Source organism: Ipomoea nil, unplaced genomic scaffold (assembly GCF_001879475.1).
Source record: "Ipomoea nil cultivar Tokyo-kokei standard unplaced genomic scaffold, Asagao_1.1 scaffold1447, whole genome shotgun sequence".
In the NCBI taxonomy this organism is placed as follows: Eukaryota; Viridiplantae; Streptophyta; class Magnoliopsida; order Solanales; family Convolvulaceae; genus Ipomoea; species Ipomoea nil.
In genome coordinates this window covers 520892-532355 of record NW_017617875.1, presented here as the reverse complement: position 1 = coordinate 532355, position 11464 = coordinate 520892, and positions in this window count along the sequence as shown.

Below are 11464 nucleotides of genomic sequence, written 5' to 3'. Positions count from 1 at the left end.
TTATGTATCGGCATATAGTTTTGGTAGTTTTGTCATTAAGGGTGGAAAAATTAAAATCGCACCCATTCCGTTTCCGCCATTCAGTTTTTGGTAAATTCATTATGCATAAAAATTTAGCCCACAGGCAATTTTTATGGCATCCGAATTTATCTTTGCATAATTTTACATTGGTAATATTATGTACTTCAGTATCTCTCTCTTATTCTGTGCCTCGAAAAAAATTCTAACCAAGCTTTCAATTTTCTTTTACAGTCACTCTTCCAATCACTCAATCAATAACTATTCATATTCCTATCCTTAATGATGATAATCACAAAGAGTGGAAAGACGTTGTTCTATTGAATTTAGGAATATTAGGGTTTGATTATGCTCTTTGCACTGAGAAGCCTGTTGAGCTTACTGCGGAAAGCACTGAGGAACAAAAAACACTATACGAGCGATGGGCAACAGCTAATCGCTTGGGCCTATTCCTCATTAAGTCCAAAATTGCCAGAGAGATTCGTGGTCCCGTCGATGATATTGTGGAAATTAAGCCATTACTCAAGGCCATCGATGAGCAATTTGTTGACGCGAATAAATCTTTGGCAAGTACCCTGATAATGAAGTTTATCAATATGCGTCTTTCCATTGTCAAGGGAACGCGGAAACACATCATGGAACTCAGGGACATTGCGGCTCAATTGAAGAAGTTGAAAATTATTCTTCCAGATGCCTTTGTGGTGCACTTTGCACTAAATACCCTATCTCAAGAATATAGCGCGTTTAAAATTTCCTATAATACACATAAGGAAGAATGGTCTATCAATGAATTGATTACCATGTGTACTCAAGAGGAAACGCGGCTTGTAACTGAGCTAGGGGAAAGTGCTTTAATGGCCACAACAAGGCCTAAAAGAAAGTCTGGAAAGCCTAAGGGACTTACCATGGCTGCTAAGGGGAAACTAACCCCTAAATCAAACATTAAGAAGATACAAAAGTGTTTCTTTTGCAAAAAGAAGGGACACATGAAGAAAGATTGTATCAAGTTTCAGACATGGATGTCCCAAAAAGGTAACATTTCATCTTCTTTTGTTTGTTTCGAATCTAACATGTCAGAAGTTAATACTAATTCCTGGTGGGTTGACTCTGGTTCAACAATCCACATTGCACACTCTTTGCAGGATATGACAAAACTGAGACAGCCAATGGGAACTGAGTGTAGCATATTCTCTGGAAACAAGATTGCGTCACCAGTAGAAGCTGTCTGAGTTTGCAATTTAGTTTTGGACAATGGCTTTGTATTGACGTTAGAAAAGACTTTTTATGTTCCTAGTTTTTCTAGGAACTTAGTTTTAGTATCTAGACTTGTACCCTTCGGATATTCTTTTGAATTTAATGCCAATGATTTCAAGTTATTTCATTATTCTACTTGTGTTGGTACTGGTACCTTGTCTGATGGTTTTTTCCGTCTTAAATTAAAGAGTGATTCAGTTTACAATTCTTTACATGTTCAAAACGGCACCAAACGATGTAGTATTAACGACAATTCCCCAATGTTGTGGCATCGGAGATTAGGTCATATCTCCCTTGAGCGTATTAAAAGGTTGGTAAAGGATGGAGTACTTTCTACTCTAGACTATACTGACTTTGAGACTTGTGTTGACTGCATTAAGGGTAAGCAGACAAACAAGTCAAAGAAAGGTGTCAATTGAAGTTCAACGTTGTTGAAAATTATTCATACTGACATATGTTGTCCTGATATGACAATACCTGGTCAGAAATATTTCATCACCTTTATTGATGACTTCTCAAGATTTTCCTATGTGTATTTACTTCATCATAAACATGAAGCATTGGATGCCTTTAAATCATTTAAAGCTGAAGTTGAAGACCAATGTAACAAGAAAATACACATAGTTAAGTCTGATAGGGGTGGTGAATACTATGGTAGATATACTGAGAATGGACAAGCACCTGGTCCCTTTGCTAAATTTCTTCAAGAGCATGGGATTGTTGCCCAATACACCATGCCTGGTTCTCCAGACCAAAATGGTGTAGCTGAAAGAAGAAACCGGACCCTTCTGGATATGGTGCGGAGTATGCTTAGCAACTCTAAGCTTCCGAAGTCGTTGTAGGATGAAGCACTTAAGACGGCAACGTATATATTAAACCGTGTTCCAACCTTGGCTGTCCCTAAGACACCATTTGAGTTATTCAAATGTTGGAAACCGAGTTTGCAACATATGCGTGTTTGGGGGTGTCCGTCTGAGGTGAGGATATATAACCCACACGAGAAGAAACTTGACCCAAGGATGATTAGTGCTTTCTTTATTGGATATGCACAATCCTCTAAGGGTTATAGGTTATATTGTCCATCTCATACAACTAGGATAGTGGAATCAAGGAATGCTAAATTTCTTGAAGATGACTTGATTAGTGGGAGTGATCGGTTTAAGGACTTAGTTCCTTCCTTCGATCATATTGACTCTCGACCTTCTACGTCATCTGGTGGGGTTGTACTTATTCGCAGTGCTCCTTTAGTTCTGCCTGCAGATATACCACCTACCGTTGAGATTCCACAAACTGTTGAGGATCAACCTTTGGAAGAACCAGTTCAGGACTTACAGCAACCGCCTGAACTAGATTTCGAACCAATGGTTGAACCAACTCAGGATATACAGCAAGATTCTGGGCCAGTGCAGACTGAACCAATTCAAGAACTGCCACCAGTTCTTGAAGAGGTAGTTGGCCCGCAGCCTATACAAGGTGATGAGGGTCCAATCTTAAGACGGTCTACTCGGATAAGGCGATCAGCAGTTCTTAGTTATTATGTTTCGTATCTACAAGAATCTGACATAGGGGCTGAAAATGATCCTGAAACATTCTCTCAAGCCACAAATTGTGCACAGTCTGACTTATGGTTAGAAGCCATGAAAGATGAAATGAATTCCATGAAGGACAATGGAGTATGGGATCTTGTTGAGTTGCCTAATGGGGCCAAGGCCATTGGCTGTAAATGGGTTTTTAAGACTAAAAGAAACTGATTAGGCAACATTGAGAGATACAAAGCCCGGCTTGTTGCCAAGGGATTTACTCAAAAAGAAGGAATCGATTACAAGGAGACATTTTCTCCTGTATCAAAGAAAGATTCACTTCGGGTCATTTTGGCATTAGTTGCACATTTTAATCTTGAGTTGCAACAAATGGATGTGAAAACTGCTTTCCTAAATGGTGATCTAGAAGAGGAGGTTTATATGAAACAACCTGAAGTTTTCTCTTCTAGGGGTGGTGAGCATTTAGTATGTAAGCTTAAAAAATCCATATACGGTTTAAAACAAGCCTCCCGTCAATGGTATATCAAATTCGATGGGGTAATTTCTTCATTTGGTTTTGTTGAAAATCCCTCAGATAACTGTATATACCAAAAGGTGAGTGGGAGTAAAATTTGCTTTCTTGTTTTATATGTGGATGACATCTTACTTGCTACCAATGATAAGAGGATGCTTCGTGATGTGAAACAATTTCTTTCTAAGAACTTTGATATGAAGGATATGAGTGATGCCTCTTATGTTATTGACATTAAAATTCAGAGAGATAGGTCCCGGGGTATACTGGGTTTATCACAAGAAACCTATATAAACAAAGTTTTAGAGAGATTTCATATGCAAAATTGTTCACCGAACGCTGCTCCCATATCAAAGGAGGGATAGATTCAGTTTGGACCAATGTTCGAAAAATGATTTGGAGAAGGAATCCATGGAGAACATCCCTTATGCTGCAGCAGTTGGATGTCTTGGATATATTCAAGTCTGTACGAGGCCGGATATTTCTTTTGCGGTTGGAATGCTAGGGCGTTACCAACACAATCCAGGGTTAGACCATTGGAGAGCTGTAAAGAAGGTTCTAAGGTATCTCAAAGGAACCAAAGGTTACAAGCTTGGGTTTAGGCAGACGGACAATTTAGATCTTGTCGGTTATTCAGACGCGGACTTCGCTGGCTGTGTTGATTCTCGAAAATCAACTTCTGGGTGCGTCTTCATTATGGCCGGTGGGGCTATCTCATGGAGAAGTGTTAAACAGTCCTTAATAGCTACTTCTACCATGGAAGCCGAGTTCGTTTCCTGTTTCGAGGCTACTTCACAAGGTGTTTGGCTAAAGAATTTATCTCTGGGCTTAGAATTATGGATTCTATATCTAAGCCATTGAAAGTCTACTGTGACAACTCAGCTGCAGTCTTCCTAGCTAAGAACGACAAAAGTGGAAGTCGAACTAAGCACATCGACATCAAGTTCTTAGCAATTAGGGAGCGTGTCAAAAATAAAGTTGTATTCATTGAACACATTAGTACTGAGTTGATGTTAGCAGATCCCTTGACTAAAGGCATGCCACCATTTAAGTTCAAGGATCTGATTCAGAAAATGGGACTTTCGCCCAATTTGTAATTTGTATATATACATTCAGTTATAATAAAATTCTTTGGCATTCAGACATTTTCTCAATTAAGTGTGTACACCTTCATTTGCTTTATATTGATGAGAAAATGTACTTCAGGGACTTGGAATAAACATAGGGTTTATTTCGTTGGGTTTTGTTTCCTAATTAAGTGCTCAATGTCAGTTTGCATTTGATCATAATGGATACTACTCGTGCTAATGAGAACATATCATTATGGTTGGTGTTTTTCTGTTATTGAGTGGTAGTGCTTGCACCAAGTGGGAGAATGTAACGTTTATCCATTACTATTATTATAACATTAGGATAAGTTATGATAATATTCAGTATTTGATATGTGGTGCAACACTAATAACCTAATAGCTAGACTATCATTATGATTAGGAGTCTAGTTAGGGTTTAGGAGACCTAAAGACAATCAACCACAATGATGACCAGTGGTTATATAAGGTCACTAGTCCTCTCACTGCTCACATTACATACCTCATACACTATCTAGAGAGAGCTGAGTAAAGTGAGAGACAAAATACTCATTATCTCTGCAGTAGTCCGGATCGCTCAACCGTATCAAGAACTATGGATGGAGATTAGTCGATCCTATTATCACATATTATAGTGATGCATGTGATATTTTAGTCTAACATATAGATGTTGTTATTTTAATTTTTTTTTCTTTTAAAGTTCAGTAGTCACTTCTTTGAATACTTTCACTCTAGGCAATGATAAAAAATACTAGAGCTAATGATATACTAAAACAAGTTCCCTTCTTGGTGCCATTTACTAGCAGACCTAATATTTTTGCTGTGAATGGTGATTCAGTTGTATTTAATATACTAAAACAAGCTCCCTTCTTGGCCCCCTCCCTACCTCTATTACTCAATTCCCCACCACCTATAACCCCCTCCCTAATTTTACATTCCTAAAATTCACTTCCCAACTCTTTTCAAGTTGTATTTACTATTTAACTATTTATTAGTAATTTGGTGCACTACACTAATGATTGATGTGACAATATGCTTATATTTTTATAAATTCATCTTAATTGTAGTATTTTTGTCTTTAAAGTTGCATTACAAAATTGATATGATGTTTTAGATAAGTGAACAAAGTTCTCATTTTTAAGGGGTTTCCAAGTCTTAATACAAAAGGAGTTGATAAACATGCTTAATGAGCATGAACTTCAGTTATTTTGATTTGTGAACATCTCTTTAGAATTCTGTCTTGCAAAATAGATATGAATATTGTTTAAAGTTGTAGACCTCTCATTGGATTATTCTATTAGTAGGTTGTGATCACTTTTAAATGTTATTATTTCTGCTGAAGAGGAACAAGAGGGTGTGCATAGATCTATCGTGCGGGATGGTTCAACTTCAGAAAGTAAACAAATCTCACTGTGCTATGAAGGACAAGATTTATCTTAGGGGTCTCTTCCACCACCCCAGAGCTCTCGTTGCCTTGAATTGCAGCCTCATGCCCAAAACATGCATTTTTTGTTTTAGTTTTAAAGTGATTGGTAGTTAGAGTGAATATGAATCATCCATGTTTTAGGCGTGTCAATTTTGACGGTCGTGTATGCGTAGTTGTGGAAAGGCGTGTCACGTGTGCATACGTTAATATTATGGTCAATGCAACTATTTATTTTTTTTGTTTAAAATTGTTACGGAAAATCTAATCAAATGTGTGTGCAAATTTATGTTGTTTTTATTTTTAAAAGAGAATATATGGAGTTTAAATTTGCCTCCGAAGGTTAAGACTTTTTGTTGGCAAATGGTATCATCTTTTCTACCAACTCGAGATGCGCTTATATGGAAACATGTTGATTGCTTGTTGGTTTGCCATATGCGTAGGGCAAATGATGAGAGTGCTTGCCACCTTTTTGCAAATTGCCGAGAAACTAGAAGAGCTTATAATTCTATTGGGTTGCCGATCCCGCAAGCAATGGGTAATGTTCTCACCGACCTTAATTTGATGGTGAGACATGCTGTTCTGTTTTGGGAAAATTGGTGCGCAGCAAATGATCACCCTCCAAGACCAAATGCTACTGGTAATGTTATTGTTAAATGGGATCAAATGCTACTGGTATTGTTGTTGTTAAATGGGAAAAGCCTCGGGGGGAGATTTAAATTGAATACAGATGTTGCTGTGGATTTAAGTCATAATATTATGGGACTTGGTTGGGTTCTTAGAGATGAGAATGGGGTGTTTTCTTGGCTGCAAAAAGCTTACGAGTGCATTGAGATTATAGAGCCATGGAAGCTGAAGCCCTTAGCATGAGAGAGGCTCTAAGCTGGCTGAAAGATACAGGAGGGTAGCGTGTTTGAAAGCATGAGTATTGTGTGGTGAAACTAGTGAAATTACATATGGTGTTGTGTGCATTGTTGTTGGATGGTTTGTGTAAATTATTGGGTGATGTATGCATTGTTGTGTAGTAGTGTGTGCGAATCACTTGGCTTGTATGTTACTTCATGTAGCTTTTTTTTTTTTTTTTGGTTGCTTATTAAAGGGTAACGGGGGTGTGAGCATTGGTGTGTTACGACGTGTGCAAATAACTGGGTGGGAGTCTTCGCATCATGTCGTGTGTATTGTTTTTTATTTGTGAGTAAGTCGGGGGTATACGAATGTAATTACCATGTGTGTGCATTCATGGCATAATAGACTTGGCATATTGTTTTTTTTCCTATTAAAGAATGTAACAACACTTAGCATGTGCATTACTTTGCATGCAATTTTTTTTTATTGCCTAAGTAATTACTAACGGTGTAGTGTGCATTGGTGCGGGATGGTGTGTGCAAATTACTGAGTGATGTGTGCATTGGTGTGCAATAGCGTGTGCAACAAACAAACAAAAAAACACGAGGCTGGTTCATGCACACGCCTAACAACAACTATGCACACACTACCGTCATATTCTCCCGACCAAAGCGTTTGCATTCTTGTCATAAATTAACACATAAACACACGAGACTGGTTTATGCACACTTTAAATACCAATTATTTTACAACATATACAAAAAAAAATACAATAACAATGTCATGCCATAATCCGTTTTACCCTTACTAACACACGTTGTTGCACAACTACGCACACAACAGCATAAACTTAAAATTCTGGAGCACAAAAAAACAACAAAACAGAACTCTTACAATACTTTTCTCTAAAAAATATCCAAAAACATGAATCTTGCACACAGCATATAACAATTTTGGTAACAAAAATTAAAAAAAAAAATGACACCATAAATGTTGGAGCCCTCGTCCCTATAATTTGCATACTACAAAATACACACGCACAAACCATCATCACTTCTGAATGTGATGCAAAAAGAACACAGTCATCTGCACACGTCATTACACATACACGCACACAACATTTCTAATAAACTTACAATCTTGGACCACAAAAAACAACGACAAAGTACTCTTACAACTTTTTTCTATAAAAACAATCCAAAAACAAAAATCACCGCACACACCATATAACAATGTGCGTAACAAGAAACAAAAACAACGCAAAAAAAAAAAAAAAAAAAAAAAAAAAAACACAGATGCACATGCCTTCGCACATACACGCACACAGCATCGTTCAAAAACACCAAAAAAATTACTACAGATGCACATATCAGTTTTTTTCACTAGCCATTTGTCAGCTCTAGCCTTTTTCCATTTGCAGACTTCTTTCCGATCACTATTCCGGTATTCCATGAACAGCTACGTTAAAAAAAAGAAGTAATTATTTCCTTTAATATTGTCCATAATATTATCTTAAAGATTTCAATCTAATTCTACCATTAATTAACCACACTACTACCTACAATTACTTCTTTATCCTTATGTTTAAAATATATCCTTAATTACTTTATAATTCTCTTTCAATCTCAACCATGCATTTGTAATGAGTTAATGGTTGTGATGAGATCTCATGATCTCATCTATCTAGGTGACCTCATAGGAACCCCATATATATATATATATATATATATATATATATATATATATATATATATATATATATATATATATATATATATATATATATATATATATATACTAGTTTTTTACGCGCATTGCGCGATTGGGATAATGCCCAATGCTTTTTTTTTTTTTTTTAAATAAGTACTTTAAAGTATATTAAGGCAAGATTATATTGAAATTATTCATGCATAGATAATTGAAGGTTGAATTTGCGTATTTAAATAGGTAATTCTTCTCCCAAAGTTTGAGTCCCCAACCCCAAGGGCCCCCCACACTCCGACCCGACAGAGCATTGTGAGAAGTTGTAAATCACGGTGACTCAATGGTTCAGCAGACAGGGCAAAATGCTGGTACGCACAAGGAATCTGCCCACTTTGGACATAATTCACGCATTGCCGCCGCCGAAGTTCAAACCTTGGTCTCTTCTCCCAAATACTACCCACTAAACCATTGAGCTAAGCCCGTGCAGGTTAAATAGGTAATTCTAAGTTTACAAATGCAAGATAATATAGTCAATATTGATTATAATTGTCAATAAAATAATTGTATAGGTATGGTTGAAACTAAATACGGGACATAAGGGAGAACAAATAAAAATTAGGGCATAAAATATGAAATATATACTAATATTGTTTTAGGAGATTCCGACATTAGGATTTGTGGTTAAGTTCTATTAAGACTTTAATATTAGAATTAGATTAATGGTGTAGTTATAATTCTATATTAGAATTAGACTAACGGTGAATTAACGAAAAAGTTAAATGGATAATCATATAATTAAGGATAAATTAGAAAATCTTAAAAGAAAAAAAAATTAAAACCTGAACAATATGAACCATTCATTTGATTTAATAATTTGGCGGTCATTTTTTCTACCTAATGTTAATAATTAAATAAATTCGCTGGTCAAATCCGCTTGTATAATCCGCTAACGTTAACCGCTAACTGCTGATTGTCAAACAAGGACATTGCGAGGTAGTTCTCACTTGTTGTGTGATTTGAATAGTCTCTTTGTCACAAAATCTCTCAAAGTAGTTAATATGGTTGGCTTTATTAATTATATTTTTTTTTAATTTTTTCATGGTATTAATAAAATACTTGGTAAATAAATATATAGCATTATTTTATGTTATAACTTTGATATTTAATTAGAAAAATAGTGCACAAAAAAGATAATAGGTAATGTAGTGAATATAATCAATTGATGAATTTGAATGTAAAAAATTTTACATTTGAGAAAAATAAAGACAATATAACTAATGAAAATATTTCTTTTAATTAATTTATTAATAATTAATAATTTATTTTTCACTGAATAAAGACATTGTAAGGACAATGTAGCGAATATAATCAATTAATAAATTTGAATATAAAGAATTTTTATATTGAAGAAAAATAAAGACAATATAACTAATAAAATTATTTATCTTATTTAATTTATTGATAATGAATAATTTTTTTTTTTTGAATAAAGACATTGTGAACACATAATTCTAAATTAAAGAAATGCATATGTATTTTTTTTTGTTGTAACTACTAAATTATTATTTATATAATATATAATTTAATAAGAGTAAAATAGAGTACTAATTATGCCAACTTTGATTGGGATGAGGTTCGAACCTAAGACTTTTTTTTTATTGAAATCAATGAGTAAGTTAACGGTGAACTAACGGCAATTCTTAAAATTTTAACGGAATTAGTAACGGTGTGTGGGTATTTTAGGAAATTTTAGTGTAAAATTTAAATCTGATCAATCTTTTAATCAATCTGAGCCATTCATTTGATTAAAATCTGTGACCGCCATTTTTTCTACCCATTATAGGCCTAACTCTCTTGGGCTCTTATTAGTATAGTGTATATATATATATATATATATATATATATATATATATATATATATATATATATATATATATATATATATATATATATATATATATATATCAGTGATGTAAAACTCGGCCGCCTAGCCGCCTAGGCGCCCGCCTAGGCGCTAGGCGGCCACTTACCTTGGAGTTTTGGCCTATAGGCGGCCAAAACTCGGTCGGCCGCCTAGGCGGCCGCCTAGGCGGCCTGGGCGGCCGCTAGGCGGCCTAGGCGGCCTGGGCGGCCGCTAGGCGGCCTAGGCGGTCAAACTCGGCCGAGTCGGTCAACTCGGCCAACTCGGCCGAGTCGACCGATTTCGTCCGATTTTGACCGTTTTTGACCAATTTTGACCGATTTTGTCTGATTTTGACTGATTTTGACCGATGTCGTCTTTCATTAATTATTGATTTTAATATTATTATGACATTATGACTTATAAATTATCATTATTTCATTTATTTAGATGTGTTATTTGAGTGAACGTTGAAAACAACCTCATTATAATTGTCGAACTACAAGTCTGTCACTATTTTTTTTAATTTTTTTGGTGCCCGCCTAGCCCCGCCTAGAATCCGCCTAGGCGCCGCCTAGACCGCCTAGGCGCTAGGCGCTGCCCGGCCGCCCGACTAGCGCCTAGCGCCTACTGCAACCTTGATATATATATATATATATATATATATATATATATATACTAATATATATATATTAACATTTTTAAAAATTAATTTTTTTAATTATTAAATACAAAAAATTAATATTATTTGTAGACTTTACTTATTTTTTAAAATTTTGAATTCAAAAAAAGAAAACAAAACAAAACAAAAAATAAAATATGCGGACCGGCCTGCGGGGCCCACCAACCCGCATGGGGCGGGCTATGGTTGTGTGAACCCTAGCCTACAGGTTTAGTGGGCCAACTTGCAAAAGCCCGCAAAAAATTAGACCCGAAAAATTTTACTTGCGCACCCCTTGGAAAATGACTTCCAAAAAAAAAAAAAAAGGGGAAGTCATTTTCCCCCAAAACATACCTATTTTCCTTGACTAAGGCATCATTTTCCATTGACCTCATTTTCCATTGACCTCATTTTCCCCGTCTTACCAAACACCGAAAACTCGGAAAACATTTTCCAGAAGTCATTTTCCGGATTTCCAAACGCACCCTTAAAGTCTTAACAAAACTCTAACCCACAAA